This window comes from Oncorhynchus keta, chromosome 37, assembly GCF_023373465.1.
Source record: "Oncorhynchus keta strain PuntledgeMale-10-30-2019 chromosome 37, Oket_V2, whole genome shotgun sequence".
Taxonomy (NCBI): domain Eukaryota; kingdom Metazoa; phylum Chordata; class Actinopteri; order Salmoniformes; family Salmonidae; genus Oncorhynchus; species Oncorhynchus keta.
The window spans coordinates 28,107,141-28,124,016 of record NC_068457.1 but is presented as its reverse complement, the minus strand read 5'-3'; the positions used below and the strand labels follow the sequence as shown (position 1 = coordinate 28,124,016).

Below are 16,876 nucleotides of genomic sequence, written 5' to 3'. Positions count from 1 at the left end.
TAGTCAGTTTATAGTCAGTGGATATTCAGTTTATAGTCAGTTTATAGTCAGTTTATAGTCAGTTTATAGTCAGTTTATAGTCAGTTTATAGTCAGTTTATAGTCAGTGGATATTCCGTCATAGTCAGTGAATAGTTATTGATAGTCAGTCACATAGTCAGTTTATAGTCATTAATAGTCAATAGTCAGTAGATATTCATTGAATAGTCAGTATTGAATAGTCAGTAGAGTTATTGAGTCAGTAGATAGTTATTGAATAGTCAGTAGATAGTTATTGAATAGTCAGTATAGTCATTGAATAGTCAGTAGATAGTTATTGATAGTCAGTAGATAGTTATTGAATAGTCAGTAGATTTATTGAATAGTCAGTAGATAGTTATTGAATAGTCAGTAGATAGTGGTAGATAGTTATTGAATAGTCAGTAGATAGTTATTGAATAGTCAGTAGATAGTTATTGAATAGCCAGTAGATAGTTATTGAATAGTCATCACATAGTCAGTAGATAGTTATTGAATAGTCAGAATAGCAGTAGATAGTTATTGAATAGTCAGTAGATAGTTATTGAATAGTCAGTAGATAGTTATTGAATAGTCAGTAGATAGTTATTGAATAGTCAGTAGATAGTTATTGAATAGTCAGTAGATAGTTATTGAATAGTCAGTAGATAGTTATTGAATAGTTAGTAGATAGTTATTGAATAGTCAGTAGATAGTTATTGAATAGTCAGTAGATAGTTATTGAATAGCCAGTAGATAGTTATTGAATAGTCAGTAGATAGTTATTGAATAGTCAGTCAGATAGTTATAATAGTTATTGAATAGATAGTTATTGAATAGTCAGTAGATAGTTATTGAATAGCCAGTAGATAGTTATTGAATAGTCAGTAGATAGTTATTGAATAGTCAGTAGATAGTTATTGAATAGTCAGTAGATAGTTATTGAATAGTCAGTAGATAGTTATTGAATAGTCAGTAGATAGTTATTGAATAGTCAGTAGATAGTTATTGAATAGTCAGTAGATAGTTATTGAATAGTCAGTAGAGAATAGATAGTAGATAGTTATTGAATAGCCAGTAGATAGTTATTGAATAGTCAGTAGATAGTTATTGAATAGTCAGTAGATAGAATAGTATTGAATAGTCATCAATAGCCAGTAGATAGTTATTGAATAGTCAGTAGATAGTTATTGAATAGTCAGTAGATAGTTATTGAATAGTCAGTAGATAGTTATTGAATAGTCAGTAGATAGTTATTGAATAGTGTAATAGTTAGTAGATAGTTATTGAATAGTCAGTAGATAGTTATTGAATAGTCAGTAGATAGTTATTGAATAGTCAGTAGATAGTTATTGAATAGTCAGTAGATAGTTATTGAATAGTTATTGAATAGTAGATAGTTATTGAATAGTCAGTAGATAGTTATTGAATAGTCAGTAGATAGTTATTGAATAGTCAGTAGATAGTTATTGAATAGTCAGTAGATAGTTATTGAATAGTCAGTAGATAGTTATTGAATAGTCAGTAGATAGTTATTGAATAGTCAGTAGATAGTTATTGAATAGTCAGTAGATAGTTATTGAATAGTCATCACATAGTCAGTAGATAGTTATTGAATAGTCAGTAGATAGTTATTGAATAGTCATCACATAGTCAGTAGATAGTTATTGAATAGTCAGTAGATAGTTATTGAATAGTCATCACATAGTCAGTAGATAGTTATTGAATAGTCAGTAGATAGTTATTGAATAGTCAGTAGATAGTTATTGAATAGTCAGTAGATAGTTATTGAATAGTCAGTAGATAGTTATTGAATAGTCAGTAGATAGTTATTGAATAGTCAGTAGATAGTTATTGAATAGTCAGTAGATAGTTATTGAATAGTCAGTAGATAGTTATTGAATAGTCAGTAGATAGTTATTGAATAGTCAGTAGATAGTTATTGAATAGTCAGTAGATAGTTATTGAATAGTCAGTAGATAGTTATTGAATAGTCAGTAGATAGTTATTGAATAGTCAGTAGATAGTTATTGAATAGTCATCACATAGTCAGTAGATAGTTATTGAATAGTCAGTAGATAGTTATTGAATAGTCAGTAGATAGTTATTGAATAGTCAGTAGATAGTTATTGAATAGTCAGTAGATAGTTATTGAATAGTCATCACATAGTCAGTAGATAGTTATTGAATAGTCAGTAGATAGTTATTGAATAGTCAGTAGATAGTTATTGAATAGTCAGTAGATAGTTATTGAATAGTCAGTAGATAGTTATTGAATAGTCAGTAGATAGTTATTGAATAGTCAGTAGATAGTTATTGAATAGTCAGTAGATAGTTATTGAATAGTCAGTAGATAGTTATTGAATAGTCAGTAGATAGTTATTGAATAGTCATTGAATAGTCAGTAGATAGTTATTGAATAGTCAGTAGATAGTTATTGAATAGTCAGTAGATAGTTATTGAATAGTCAGTAGATAGTTATTGAATAGTCAGTAGATAGTTATTGAATAGTCAGTAGATAGTTATTGAATAGTCAGTAGATAGTTATTGAATAGTCAGTAGATAGTTATTGAATAGTCAGTAGATAGTTATTGAATAGTCAGTAGATAGTTATTGAATAGTCAGTAGATAGTTATTGAATAGTCAGTAGATAGTTATTGAATAGTCAGTAGATAGTTATTGAATAGTCAGTAGATAGTTATTGAATAGTCAGTAGATAGTTATTGAATAGTCAGTAGATAGTTATTGAATAGTCAGTAGATAGTTATTGAATAGTCATCACATAGTCAGTAGATAGTTATTGAATAGTCATCACATAGTCAGTAGATAGTTATTGAATAGTCATCACATAGTCAGTAGATAGTTATTGAATAGTCATCACATAGTCAGTAGATAGTTATTGAATAGTCATCACATAGTCAGTAGATAGTTATTGAATAGTCAGTAGATAGTTATTGAATAGTCAGTAGATAGTTATTGAATAGTCAGTAGATAGTTATTGAATAGTCAGTAGATAGTTATTGAATAGTCATCACATAGTCAGTAGATAGTTATTGAATAGTCAGTAGATAGTTATTGAATAGTCAGTAGATAGTTATTGAATAGTCATCACATAGTCAGTAGATAGTTAGTCAGTAGATAGAATAGTCAGTAGATAGTTATTGAATAGTCAGTAGATAGTTATTGAATAGTCAGTAGATAGTTATTGAATAGTCATCACATAGAGTAGATAGTTATTGAATAGTCAGTAGATAGTTATTGAATAGTCAGTAGATAGTTATTGAATAGTCAGTAGAATAATAGTCAGTAGATAGTTATTGAATAGTCATCATAGTAGAATAGTCAGTAGATAGTTATTGAATAGTCAGTAGATAGTTATTGAATAGTCAGTAGATAGTTATTGAATAGTCAGTAGATAGTTATTGAATAGTCAGTAGATAGTTATTGAATAGTCAGTAGATAGTTATTGAATAGTCAGTAGATAGTTATTGAATAGTCAGTAGATAGTTATTGAATAGTCAGTAGATAGTTATTGAATAGTCAGTAGATAGTTATTGAATAGTCAGTAGATAGTTATTGAATAGTCAGTAGATAGTTATTGAATAGCCAGTAGATAGTTATTGAATAGTCAGTAGATAGTTATTGAATAGCCAGTAGATAGTTATTGAATAGTCAGTAGATAGTTATTGAATAGTCAGTAGATAGTTATTGAATAGTCAGTAGATAGTTATTGAATAGTCATCATATAGTCAGTAGATAGTTATTGAATAGCCAGTAGATAGTTATTGAATAGTCAGTAGATAGTTATTGAATAGTCAGTAGATAGTTATTGAATAGTCATCTCATAGTCAGTAGATAGTTATTGAATAGTCATCACATAGACAGTAGATAGTTATTGAATAGTAGTTAGTAGATAGTTATTGAATAGTCAGTAGATAGTTATTGAATAGTCAGTAGATAGTTATTGAATAGTCAGTAGATAGTTATTGAATAGTCAGTAGATAGTTATTGAATAGTCAGTAGATAGTTATTGAATAGTCAGTAGATAGTTATTGAATAGTCATCAGATAGTTAGTAGAGTAGTTATTGAATAGTCAGTAGATAGTTATTGAATAGTCAGTAGATAGTTATTGAATAGTCAGTAGATAGTTATTGAATAGTCATTGAGATAGTCAGTAGAATAGTCAGTAGATAGTTATTGAATAGTCAGTAGATAGTTATTGAATAGTCAGTAGATAGTTATTGAATAGTCATAGATATAGCCAGTAGATAGTTATTGAATAGTCAGTAGATAGTTAGTGAATAGTCAGTAGATAGTTATTGAATAGTCAGTAGATAGTTATTGAATAGTCATCACATAGATAGTTATTGAATAGTCAGTAGATAGTTATTGAATAGTCAGTAGATAGTTATTGAATAGAATAGATAGTTATTGAATAGTCAGTAGATAGTTATTGAATAGTCATCATAGTATTGAATAGTCAGTAGATAGTTATTGAATAGTCAGTAGATAGTTATTGAATAGTCAGTAGATAGTTATTGAATAGTCATCACATAGTCAGTAGATAGTTATTGAATAGTCAGTAGATAGTTATTGAATAGTCAGTAGAGTAGATAGTTATTGAATAGTAGATATTATTGAATAGTCAGTAGATAGTTATTGAATAGTCAGTAGATAGTTATTGAATAGTCAGTAGATAGTTATTGAATAGTCATCACATAGTCAGTAGATAGTTATTGAATAGTCAGTAGATAGTTATTGAATAGTCAGTAGATAGTTATTGAATAGTCAGTAGATAGTTATTGAATAGTCAGTAGATAGTTATTGAATAGTCAGTAGATAGTTATTGAATAGTCAGTAGATAGTTATTGAATAGTCAGTAGATAGTTATTGAATAGTCAGTAGATAGTTATTGAATAGTCAGTAGATAGTTATTGAATAGTCAGTAGTAGATAGTGATAGTTATTGAATAGTCAGTAGATAGTTATTGAATAGTCAGTAGATAGTTATTGAATAGTCAGTAGATAGTTATTGAATAGTCAGTAGATAGTTATTGAATAGTCAGTAGATAGTTATTGAATAGTCAGTAGATAGTTATTGAATAGTCAGTAGATAGTTATTGAATAGTCAGTAGATAGTTATTGAATAGTCAGTAGATAGTTATTGAATAGTCAGTAGATAGTTATTGAATAGTCAGTAGATAGTTATTGAATAGTCAGTAGATAGTTATTGAATAGTCATCATAGTTATTGAATAGTCAGTAGATAGTTATTGAATAGTCAGTAGATAGTTATTAGTCAGTAGATATTAGAATCAGTCAGTAGATAGTTATTGAATAGTCAGTAGATAGTTATTGAATAGTCATCACATAGTCAGTAGATAGTTATTGAATAGTCAGTAGATAGTTATTGAATAGTCAGTAGATAGTTATTGAATAGTCATCACATAGTCAGTAGATAGTTATTGAATAGTCAGTAGATAGTTATTGAATAGTCAGTAGATAGTTATTGAATAGTCATCACATAGTCAGTAGATAGTTATTGAATAGTCAGTAGATAGTTATTGAATAGTCAGTAGATAGTTATTGAATAGTCAGTAGATAGTTATTGAATAGTCAGTAGATAGTTATTGAATAGTCAGTAGATAGTTATTGAATAGTCAGTAGATAGTTATTGAATAGTCAGTAGATAGTTATTGAATAGTCAGTAGATAGTTATTGAATAGTCAGTCAGATAGTTATTGAATAGTCATCACATAGTCAGTAGATAGTTATTGAATAGTCAGTAGATAGTTATTGAATAGTCAGTAGATAGTTATTGAATAGTCAGTAGATAGTTATTGAATAGTCAGTAGATAGTTATTGAATAGTCAGTAGATAGTTATTGAATAGTCAGTAGATAGTTATTGAATAGTCAGTAGATAGTTATTGAATAGTCATAGATAGATAGTTATTGAATAGTCAGTAGATAGTTATTGAATAGTCAGTAGATAGTTATTGAATAGTCAGTAGATAGTTATTGAATAGTCAGTAGATAGTTATTGAATAGTCAGTAGATAGTTATTGAATAGTCAGTAGATAGTTATTGAATAGTCAGAGATAGTTATTGAATAGTCAGTAGATAGTTATTAGTCAGTAGATAGTTATTGAATAGTCAGTAGTCAGTAGATAGTTATTGAATAGTCAGTAGATAGTTATTGAATAGTCAGTAGATAGTTATTGAATAGTCAGTAGATAGTTATTGAATAGTCAGTAGATAGTTATTGAATAGTAGATCACATAGAATAGTAGATAGTTATTGAATAGTCAGTAGATAGTTATTGAATAGTCAGTAGATAGTTATTGAATAGTCAGTAGATAGTTATTGAATAGTCAGTAGATAGTTATTGAATAGTCAGTAGATAGTTATTGAATAGTCAGTAGATAGTTATTGAATAGTCAGTAGATAGTTATTGAATAGTCAGTAGATAGTTATTGAATAGTCAGTAGATAGTTATTGAATAGTCAGTAGATAGTTATTAGTCAATAGTCAGTAGATAGTTATTGAATAGTCAGTAGATAGTTAGTCAGTAGATAGTTATTGAATAGTCAGTAGATAGTTATTGAATAGAATAGTCAGTAGATAGTTATTGAATAGTCAGTCAGTAGATAGTTATTGAATAGTCAGTAGATAGTTATTGAATAGTCAGTAGATAGTTATTGAATAGTCAGTAGATAGTTATTGAATAGTCAGTAGATAGTTATTGAATAGTCAGTAGTCATAGTTATTGAATAGTCAGTAGATAGTTATTGAATAGTCAGTAGATAGTTATTGAATAGTCAGTAGATAGTTATTGAATAGTCAGTAGATAGTTATTGAATAGTCAGTAGATAGTTATTGAATAGTCAGTAGATAGTTATTGAATAGTCAGTAGATAGTTATTGAATAGTCAGTAGATAGTTATTGAATAGTCAGTAGATAGTTATTGAATAGTCAGTATAGTCATCACAATAGTCAGTATATAGTTATTGAATAGTCAGTAGATAGTTATTGAATAGTCAGTAGATAGTTATTGAATAGTCAGTAGATAGTTATTGAATAGTCAGTAGATAGTTATTGAATAGTCAGTAGATAGTTATTGAATAGTCAGTAGATAGTTATTGAATAGTCAGTAGATAGTTATTGAATAGTCAGTAGATAGTTATTGAATAGTCAGTAGATAGTTATTGAATAGTCAGTAGATAGTTATTGAATAGTCATCACATAGTCAGTAGATAGTTATTGAATAGTCAGTAGATAGTTATTGAATAGTCAGTAGATAGTTATTGAATAGTCAGTAGATAGTTATTGAATAGTCATCACATAGTCAGTAGATAGTTATTGAATAGTCATCACATAGTCAGTAGATAGTTATTGAATAGTCAGTAGATAGTTATTGAATAGTCAGTAGATAGTTATTGAATAGTCAGTAGATAGTTATTGAATAGTCAGTAGATAGTTATTGAATAGTCAGTAGATAGTTATTGAATAGTCATCACATAGTCAGTAGATAGTTATTGAATAGTCAGTAGATAGTTATTGAATAGTCAGTAGATAGTTATTGAATAGTCAGTAGATAGTTATTGAATAGTCAGTAGATAGTTATTGAATAGTCAGTAGATAGTCATCACATAGTCAGTAGATAGTTATTGAATAGCCAGTAGATAGTTATTGAATAGTCAGTAGATAGTTATTGAATAGTCAGTAGATAGTTATTGAATAGTCAGTAGATAGTTATTGAATAGTCAGTAGATAGTTATTGAATAGTCAGTAGATAGTTATTGAATAGTCAGTAGATAGTTATTGAATAGTCAGTAGATAGTTATTGAATAGTCAGTAGATAGTTATTGAATAGTCAGTAGATAGTTATTGAATAGTCAGATAGTTATTGAATAGTCAGTAGATAGTCAGTAGATAGTTATTGAATAGTCAGTAGATAGTTATTGAATAGTCAGTAGATAGTTATTGAATAGTCAGTAGATAGTTATTGAATAGTCAGTCACATAGTCAGTAGATAGTTATTGAATAGTCAGTAGATAGTTATTGAATAGTCAGTAGATAGTTATTGAATAGTCAGTAGATAGTTATTGAATAGTCAGTAGATAGTTATTGAATAGTCAGTAGATAGTTATTGAATAGTCAGTAGATAGTTATTGAATAGTCAGTAGATAGTTATTGAATAGTCAGTAGATAGTTATTGAATAGTCAGTAGATAGTTATTGAATAGTCAGTAGTTATAGTCAGTAGTCAGTAGATAGTTATTGAATAGTCAGTAGATAGTTATTGAATAGTCAGTAGATAGTTATTGAATAGTCAGTAGATAGTTATTGAATAGTCAGTAGTAGATAGTTATTGAATAGTCAGTAGATAGTTATTGAATAGTCAGTAGATAGTTATTGAATAGTCATCACATAGTCAGTAGATAGTTATTGAATAGTCAGTAGATAGTTATTGAATAGTCAGTAGATAGTTATTGAATAGTCAGTAGATAGTTATTGAATAGTCAGTAGATAGTTATTGAATAGTCAGTAGATAGTTATTGAATAGTCAGTAGATAGTTATTGAATAGTCAGTAGATAGTTATTGAATAGTCAGTAGATAGTTATTGAATAGTCAGTAGATAGTTATTGAATAGTCAGTAGATAGTTATTGAATAGTCAGTAGATAGTTATTGAATAGTCAGTAGATATTAGAATAGTCAGTAGATAGTTATTGAATAGTCAGTAGATAGTTATTGAATAGTCAGTAGATAGTTATTGTAGATAGTTATTGAATAGTCAGTAGATAGTTATTGAATAGTCAGTAGATATAGTCAGTAGATAGTTATTGAATAGTCAGTAGATAGTTATTGAATAGTCAGTAGATAGTTATTGAATAGTCAGTAGATAGTTATTGAATAGTCATAGTTATTGAATAGTCAGTAGATAGTTATTGAATAGTAGATAGTTATTGAATAGTCAGTAGATAGTTATTGAATAGTCAGTAGATAGTTATTGAATAGTCAGTAGATAGTTATTGAATAGTCAGTAGATAGTTATTGAATAGTCAGTAGATAGTTATTGAATAGTCAGTAGATAGTTATTGAATAGTCAGTAGATAGTTATTGAATAGTCAGTAGATAGTTATTGAATAGTCAGTAGATAGTTATTGAATAGTCAGTAGATAGTTATTGAATAGTCAGTAGATAGTTATTGAATAGTCAGTAGATAGTTATTGAATAGTCATCACATAGTCAGTAGATAGTTATTGAATAGTCAGTAGATAGTTATTGAATAGTCATCACATAGTCAGTAGATAGTTATTGAATAGTCAGTAGATAGTTATTGAATAGTCAGTAGATAGTTATTGAATAGTCAGTAGATAGTTATTGAATAGTCAGTAGATAGTTATTGAATAGTCAGTAGATAGTTAGTAGATAGTTATTGAATAGTCAGTAGATAGTTATTGAATAGTCAGTAGATAGTTATTGAATAGTCAGTAGATAGTTATTGTAGATAGTTATTGAATAGTCAGTAGATAGTTATTGAATAGTCAGTAGATAGTTATTGAATAGTCAGTAGTCAGTAGATAGTTATTGAATAGTCAGTAGAGTAGATAGTTATTGAATAGTCAGTAGATAGTTATTGAATAGTCAGTAGATAGTTATTGAATAGTCATCACATAGTCAGTAGATAGTTATTGAATAGTCAGTAGATAGTTATTGAATAGTCAGTAGATAGTTATTGAATAGTCAGTAGATAGTTATTGAATAGTCATTACATAGTCAGTAGATAGTTATTGAATAGTCAGTAGATAGTTATTGAATAGTCAGTAGATAGTTATTGAATAGTCAGTAGATAGTTATTGAATAGTCAGTAGATAGTTATTGAATAGTCAGTAGATAGTTATTGAATAGTCAGTAGATAGTTATTGAATAGTCAGTAGATAGTTATTGAATAGTCAGTAGATAGTTATTGAATAGTCATAGATAGTTATTGAATAGTCAGTAGATAGTTAGAATAGTCAGTAGTATTGAATAGTCAGTAGATAGTTATTGTCAGTATAGTTATTGAATAGTCAGTAGATAGTTATTGAATAGTCATCATAGTTATTGAATAGTCAGTAGATAGTTATTGAATAGTCAGTAGAGATAGTTATTGAATAGTCAGTAGATAGTTATTGAATAGTCAGTAGATAGTTATTGAATAGTCAGTAGATAGTTATTGAATAGTCATCACATAGTCAGTAGATAGTTATTGAATAGTCAGTAGATAGTTATTGAATAGTCATCACATAGTCAGTAGATAGTTATTGAATAGTCAGTAGATAGTTATTGAATAGTCATTGAATAGTCATAGTCAGTAGAGATAGTTATTGAATAGTCATCAGTAGATAGTTATTGAATAGTCAGTAGATAGTAGTATTGAATAGTCAGTAGATAGTTATTGAATAGTCAGTAGATAGTTATTGAATAGTCAGTAGATAGTTATTGAATAGTCAGTAGATAGTTATTGAATAGTCATCACATAGTCAGTAGATAGTTATTGAATAGTCAGTAGATAGTTATTGAATAGTCAGTAGATAGTTATTGAATAGTCAGTAGATAGTTATTGAATAGTCAGTAGATAGTTATTGAATAGTCAGTAGATAGTTATTGAATAGTCAGTAGATAGTTATTGAATAGTCAGTAGATAGTTATTGAATAGTCAGTAGATAGTTATTGAATAGTCAGTAGATAGTTATTGAATAGTCAGTAGATAGTTATTGAATAGTCAGTAGATAGTAGTCAGTAGATAGTTATTGAATAGTCATAGTTATTGAATAGTCATCATAGTCAGTAGATAGTTATTGAATAGTCAGTAGATAGTTATTGAATAGTCAGTAGATAGTTATTGAATAGTCAGTAGATAGTTATTGAATAGTCAGTAGATAGTTATTGAATAGTCAGTAGTCAGTAGATATTATTGAATAGTCAGTAGATAGTTATTGAATAGTCAGTAGATAGTTATAGTCAGTAGATAGTTATTGAATAGTCATCACATAGTCAGTAGATAGTTATTGAATAGTCAGTAGATAGTTATTGAATAGTCAGTAGATAGTTATTGAATAGTCAGTAGATAGTTATTGAATAGTCAGTAGATAGTCAGTAGATAGTTATTGAATAGTCAGTAGATAGTTATTGAATAGTCAGTAGATAGTTATTGAATAGTCAGTAGATAGTTATTGAATAGTCAGTAGATAGTTAATAGTTGAATAGTCAGTAGATAGTTATTGAATAGTCAGTAGATAGTTATTGAATAGTCAGTAGATAGTTATTGAATAGTCAGTAGATAGTTATTGAATAGTCAGTAGATAGTTATTGAATAGTCAGTAGATAGTTATTGAATAGTCAGTAGATAGTTATTGAATAGTCAGTAGATAGTTATTGAATAGTCAGTAGATAGTTATTGAATAGTCATCAATAGTCAGTAGATAGTTATTGAATAGTCAATAGTCGTAGATAGTTATTGAATAGTCATAGTTATTGAATAGTCAGTAGATAGTTATTGAATAGTCAGTAGATAGTTATTGAATAGTCAGTAGATAGTTATTGAATAGTCAGTAGATAGTTATTGAATAGTCAGTAGATAGAATAGTAGATAGTTATTGAATAGTCAGTAGATAGTTATTGAATAGTCAGTAGATAGTTATTGAATAGTCAGTAGATAGTTATTGAATAGTCAGTAGATAGTTATTGAATAGTCAGTAGATAGTTATTGAATAGTCAGTAGATTGTTATTGAATAGTCAGTAGATAGTTATTGAATAGTCAGTAGATAGTTATTGAATAGTCAGTAGATAGTTATTGAATAGTCAGTAGATAGTTATTGAATAGTCATCAGATAGTCAGTAGATAGTTATTGAATAGTCAGTAGATAGTTATTGAATAGTCAGTAGATAGTTATTGAATAGTCAGTAGATAGTTATTGAATAGTCAGTAGATAGTTATTGAATAGTCAGTAGATAGTTATTGAATAGTCAGTAGATAGTTATTGAATAGTCAGTAGATAGTTATTGAATAGTCAGTAGATAGTTATTGAATAGTCAGTAGATAGTTATTGAATAGTCAGTAGATAGTTATTGAATAGTCAGTAGATAGTTATTGAATAGTCAGTAGATAGTTATTGAATAGTCAGTAGATAGTTATTGAATAGTAGTTATTGAATAGTCAGTAGATAGTTATTGAATAGTCAGTAGATAGTTATTGAATAGTCAGTAGATAGTTATTGAATAGTCAGTAGATAGTTATTGAATAGTCAGTAGATAGTTATTGAATAGTCAGTAGATCAGTTATTGAATAGATAGTTATTGAATCAGTAGATAGTTATTGAATAGTCAGTAGATAGTTATTGAATAGTCAGTAGATAGTTATTGAATAGTCAGTAGATAGTTATTGAATAGTCAGTAGATAGTTATTGAATAGTCAGTAGATAGTTATTGAATAGTCATCACATAGTCAGTAGATAGTTATTGAATAGTCATCAGTTATTGAGTCAGATAGTTATTGAATAGTCAACATAGTCAGTAGATAGTTATTGAATAGTCAGTAGATAGTTATTGAATAGTCAGTAGATAGTTATTGAATAGTCAGTAGATAGTTATTGAATAGTCAGTAGATAGTTATTGAATAGTCAGTAGATAGTTATTGAATAGTCAGTAGATAGTTATTGAATAGTCAGTAGATAGTTATTGAATAGTCAGTAGATAGTTATTGAATAGTCAGTAGATAGTTATTGAATAGTCAGTAGATAGTTATTGAATAGTCAGTAGATAGTTATTGAATAGTCAGTAGATAGTTATTGAATAGTCAGTAGATAGTTATTGAATAGTCAGTAGATAGTTATTGAATAGTCAGTAGATAGTTATTGAATAGTCAGTAGATAGTTATTGAATAGTCAGTAGATAGTCAGTAGATAGTTATTGAATAGTCAGTAGATAGTTATTGAATAGTCAGTAGATAGTTATTGAATAGTCAGTAGATAGTTATTGAATAGTCAGTAGATAGTTATTGAATAGTCAGTAGATAGTTATTGAATAGTCAGTAGATAGTTATTGAATAGTCAGTAGATAGTTATTGAATAGTCATTGAATAGTCAGTAGATAGTTATTGAATAGTCAGTAGATAGTTATTGAATAGTCAGTAGATAGTTATTGAATAGTCAGTAGATAGTTATTGAATAGTCAGTAGATAGTTATTGAATAGTCAGTAGATAGTTATTGAATAGTCAGATAGATAGTCAGTAGATATTGAATAGTCAGTAGATAGTTATTGAATAGTAGTCAGTAGATAGTTATTGAATAGTCAGTAGATAGTTATTGAATAGTCAGTAGATAGTTATTGAATAGTTATTGAATAGTCAGTAGATAGTTATTGAATAGTCAGTAGATAGTTATTGAATAGTCAGTAGATAGTTATTGAATAGTCAGTAGATAGTTATTGAATAGTCAGTAGATAGTTATTGAATAGTCAGTAGATAGTTATTGAATAGTCAGTAGATAGTTATTGAATAGTCAGTAGATAGTTATTGAATAGTCAGTAGATAGTTATTGAATAGTCAGTAGATAGTTATTGAATAGTCAGTAGAGATAGTTATTGAATAGTCAGTAGATAGTTATTGAATAGTCAGTAGATAGTTATTGAATAGTCAGTAGATAGTTATTGAATAGTCAGTAGATAGTTATTGAATAGTCAGTAGAGATAGTTATTGAATAGTCATCAGTAGATAGTTATTGAATAGTCATAGTTATTGAATAGTCAGTAGATAGTTATTGAATAGTCATCACATAGTCAGTAGATAGTTATTGAATAGTCAGTAGATAGTTATTGAATAGTCAGTAGATAGTTATTGAATAGTCAGTAGATAGTTATTGAATAGTCAGTAGATAGTTATTGAATAGTCAGTAGATAGTTATTGAATAGTCAGTAGATAGTTATTGAATAGTCAGTAGATAGTTATTGAATAGTCAGTAGATAGTTATTGAATAGTCAGTAGATAGTTATTGAATAGTCAGTAGATAGTTATTGAATAGTCAGTAGATAGTTATTGAATAGTCAGTAGATAGTTATTGAATAGTCAGTAGATAGTTATTGAATAGTCAGTAGATAGTTATTGAATAGTCAGTAGAGATAGTTATTGAATAGTCAGTAGATAGTTATTGAATAGTCAGTAGATAGTTATTGAATAGTCAGTAGATAGTTATTGAATAGTCAGTAGATAGTTATTGAATAGTCATATTGAATAGTCAGTAGATAGTTATTGAATAGTCAGTAGATAGTTATTGAATAGTCAGTAGATAGTTATTGAATAGTCAGTAGATAGTTATTGAATAGTCAGTAGATAGTTATTGAATAGTCAGTAGATAGTTATTGAATAGTCAGTAGATAGTTATTGAATAGTCAGTAGATAGTTATTGAATAGTCAGTAGATAGTTATTGAATAGTCATCAGATAGTTATTGAATAGTCAGTAGATAGTTATTGAATAGTCAGTAGATAGTCAGTAGATAGTTATTGAATAGTCAGTAGATAGTCAGTAGATAGTTATTGAATAGTCAGTAGATAGTTATTGAATAGTCAGTAGATAGTTATTGAATAGTCAGTAGATAGTTATTGAATAGTCAGTAGATAGTTATTGAATAGTCATAGATAGTCAGTAGATAGTTATTGAATAGTCAGTAGATAGTTATTGAATAGTCAGTAGATAGTTATTGAATAGTCAGTAGATAGTTATTGAATAGTCAGTAGATAGTTATTGAATAGTCAGTAGATAGTTATTGAATAGTCAGTAGATAGTTATTGAATAGTAGATAGTTATTGAATAGTCACATAGAGTAGATAGTTATTGAATAGTCAGTAGATAGTTATTGAATAGTCAGTAGATAGTTATTGAATAGTCAGTAGATAGTTATTGAATAGTCAGTAGATAGTTATTGAATAGTCAGTAGATAGTTATTGAATAGATAGATAGTTATTGAATAGTCAGTAGATAGTTATTGAATAGTAGATAGTTATTGAATAGTCAGTAGATAGTTATTGAATAGTCAGTAGATAGTTATTGAATAGTCAGTAGATAGTTATTGAATAGTCAGTAGATAGTTATTGAATAGTCAGTAGATAGTTATTGAATAGTCAGTAGATAGTTATTGAATAGTCAGTAGATAGTTATTGAATAGTCAGTAGATAGTTATTGAATAGTCAGTAGATAGTTATTGAATAGTCATCACATAGTCAGTAGATAGTTATTGAATAGTCAGTAGATAGTTATTGAATAGTCAGTAGATAGTTATTGAATAGTCAGTAGATAGTTATTGAATAGTCAGTAGATAGTTATTGAATAGTCAGTAGATAGTTATTGAATAGTCAGTAGATAGTTATTGAATAGTCAGTAGATAGTTATTGAATAGTCAGTAGATAGTTATTGAATAGTCAGTAGATAGTTATTGAATAGTCAGTAGATAGTTATTGAATAGTCAGTAGATAGTTATTGAATAGTCAGTAGATAGTTATTGAATAGTCAGTAGATAGTTATTGAATAGTCAGTAGATAGTTATTGAATAGTCAGTAGATAGTTAATGAATAGTCAGTAGATAGTTATTGAATAGTCAGTAGATAGTTATTGAATAGTCAGTCAGTAGATAGTTATTGAATAGTCAGTCAGTAGATAGTTATTGAATAGTCAGTAGATAGTTATTGTCAGTAGATAGTTATTGAATAGTCAGTAGATAGTTATTGAATAGTCAGTAGATAGTTATTGAATAGTCAGTAGATAGTTATTGAATAGTCAGTAGATAGTTATTGAATAGTCAGATAGTTATTGATAGTCAGTAGATAGTTAATAGTTGAATAGTCAGTAGATAGTTATTGAATAGTCAGTAGATAGTTATTGAATAGTCAGTAGATAGTTATTGAATAGTCAGTAGATAGTTATTGAATAGTCAGTAGATAGTTATTGAATAGTCAGTAGATAGTTATTGAATAGTCAGTAGATAGTTATTGAATAGTCAGTAGATAGTTATTGAATAGTCAGTAGATAGTTATTGAATAGTCAGTAGATAGTATTGAATCAGTAGTAGATAGTTATTGAATAGTCAGTAGATAGTTATTGAATAGTCAGTAGATAGTTAGATAGTTGAATAGTCAGTAGATAGTTATTGAATAGTCAGTAGATAGTTATTGAATAGTCAGTAGATAGTTATTGAATAGTCAGTAGATAGTTATTGAGTCAGTAGATAGTTATTGAATAGTCAGTAGATAGTTATTGAATAGTCAGTAGATAGTTATTGAATAGTCAGTCATATAGTCAGTAGATAGTTATTGAATAGTCAGTAGATAGTTATTGAATAGTCAGTAGATAGTTATTGAATAGTCAGTAGATAGTTATTGAATAGTCAGTAGATAGTTATTGAATAGTCAGTAGATAGTTATTGAATAGTTAGTTAAATAGTCATCACATAGTCACAATAGTCAGTAGATAGTTATTGAATAGTCAGTAGATAGTTATTGAATAGTCAGTAGATAGTTATTGAATAGTCAGTAGATAGTTATTGAATAGTCAGTAGATAGTTATTGAATAGTCAGTAGATAGTTATTGAATAGTCAGTAGATAGTTATTGAATAGTCAGTAGATAGTTATTGAATAGTCAGTAGATAGTTAGAATAGTCATTAGATAGTTATTGAATAGTCAGTAGATAGTTATTGAATAGTCAGTAGATAGTTATTGAATAGTCAGTAGATAGTTATTGAATAGTCAGTAGATAGTTATTGAATAGTCAGTAGATAGTTATTGAATAGTCATTGAATAGTCAGTAGATAGTTATTGAATAGTCAGTAGATAGTTATTGAAT

At 27.7% G+C, this 16,876-nt stretch overlaps 1 protein-coding gene across 5 annotated transcripts in view; it reads right to left on the bottom strand.

Annotated features, from left to right (window-relative positions):
* The window catches only part of cdkl5 (cyclin-dependent kinase-like 5), a 108,535-nt gene that overhangs the window by 70,083 nt on the left and 21,576 nt on the right, over positions 1-16,876 (bottom strand). The gene's annotated exons all lie outside the window — the stretch shown is intronic.